This window comes from Vigna radiata, chromosome 4, assembly GCF_000741045.1.
Source record: "Vigna radiata var. radiata cultivar VC1973A chromosome 4, Vradiata_ver6, whole genome shotgun sequence".
In the NCBI taxonomy this organism is placed as follows: Eukaryota; Viridiplantae; Streptophyta; class Magnoliopsida; order Fabales; family Fabaceae; genus Vigna; species Vigna radiata.
The window spans coordinates 5,920,365-5,922,633 of NC_028354.1; positions in this window are offsets into that span (position 1 = coordinate 5,920,365).

Consider the following 2,269-nt stretch of genomic DNA (forward strand, 5'->3'; position numbering starts at 1 on the left):
ATATATATATATATATATATATATATATATATATATATATATATGTGATTATGTGGGATATATCATGATGAAGAATAAGTGGTTGATAATGTGAATGGTATTGATGGACGTAATTTCATGATCCTTGTGGAGAGGTTACATGGTGGTGCCATGTAGTGTTGTTAGTATGAATGGTCGGAGTTAAGCTGGGGGTTTATCCTGACACTCTTAATAATATCAATCTCAAGTGGAGATGAATGGTTATGTTGTGGATAGTAGTAGGAGGTCCTAGTCTAAGAGTTTCATATTGACCAAAGACATTTGTAAGGACTAACCTTATGTGATAGTTTGGATTGAGCTAGCAATATTACCACTACAAGTGCATAAACCACTATAACTTGACATTCATACTATATTTGGATGATCGAGTCTAAGTGTATGACAAGTTTATGATAGATGATTGAGTCTAAGTGTATGATGGAATTTTATTTGATTAAGATGAATTGTTTTACCACTAGCTTACCCTTGCTTTTGTGTTGTCTGCCTATGTGTTGTTTTCTCTTTTGCGATGAACACATAAATGGCGTGAACTTAGGAAGATGTTCTTTTAAGTCACTCTAACTAGAGGAAGGGTGAAATAGATGAGAAGTCAAATAGTTCTACCAGTGTAGATATTGTTCTTATGGAAACTTTAATTTTATATAATTGTTCTATCATTATCTATGTAATGTTTTATTTTAGTAGTATTATACTATTAAAATGAGATGTTACATCTCTTCGTCACTTCTTCTTCTTCTTCTTCTTCAATTTTTTTTTATTGATAGTAAATATTAGAATCTTCTTTCTCTCTTTTCATGCTTCTCTATTATCGTTATCATTGTTTTCACATTTGTTGTCGTCATTATGTTTATTACTTTTGGTTCTTCTCTATCGTTGTTGTGATCGCCTCCTTTTTTTTTCTTCCTATTTGTTCTATTATTTCTTTTTTCTTTTTCTCTCTTATCTTTATTCTATTTGTAATAAATATTTCATTCAATTTGATAGAAAATAAATTTATTTTATTAACGAATTTACCATTGAAATTATTGATAAATCTTAGAAGAATTTATCAACTGATTTTAAAAAGTTGAATTATCTACTCATACGCCTGCAAATTTTTAAAATTTTTAATTACAGATAGATTTATCAATGAAATAAAAAAACCCATTATCAATAAATTTATTAACGAATTTCACCGCAAAATAGTGAAAGTCTAAAATGCAAGTTTTGATACCTATTTTACCGTGAAATTACCAATATAATATCTATCAATGATAAAAATGCTAAATTACCAATAAGTTTTATTGACTTATCAATTATTAACAATTACTTTTTCGTTGTTAAAATTTATCAATAAAATATTAGTCGATAAATGCTATTTTATCAATATGACTGAACAAAATGTACAAACAAATTTGTATTGTTAAAACGTAATAAAAATTATTTTACCGAGATAAAAAAAAAAATCTCAAACTATTCCATTGTGACAAAGCATGGCTTGAAAAGATCAATTTGTCCTTGAATTGATGTACTACAATTCCCGATGGTGCAATCAAGAACATAAACAATCAATAATGGGTTTGCCAACAAGTCATCAGAATAATTCGGAACTTGAAGAATCGCTAAATTTCATGAAGATGAACATTAAGATCAAGAACGATTAAATTATGAGAGAACACTCTGTATTTTGGTTATACATTTTCAAAGTGCATTCTTCGAGTAGATTAGATTCACATTACTATTAATCCTAAATTTGTTAACTTAAATAAGATAATAGTTATACATTAAATATACTTATATAGTTTTCATATTATTTTAATTTAAATATTTCTACAATACTATTCAAATTAATATAATTTTTAAAAGTGATATATTTTACTAGAATTTGGTTAGTCATATTTAAAATTAAATTATTACTGAAATGAGTTAGTATATTCAGATTATTTATAATAAATACGGCATCAAATATATGGAAAAACAAAAATATTTTGTGAAAATATCTTATCGAAAATTTAAATATTATTTAAGTTTTCTTATTTAATAGACACTTTTCATAATCTTTATTGTGATGATATACTAAATCATAAATGTTTGTGTTATTATAACATATAAATTAAAGATTTCGTTAACATTTGAATATTGTTACTATTTTTATTTTCGTTTTAGATACAATTGTAAGAAAAAAAATAAATTAAAAAAAGCCTATAATATATATATATATATATATATATATATATATATATATATATAT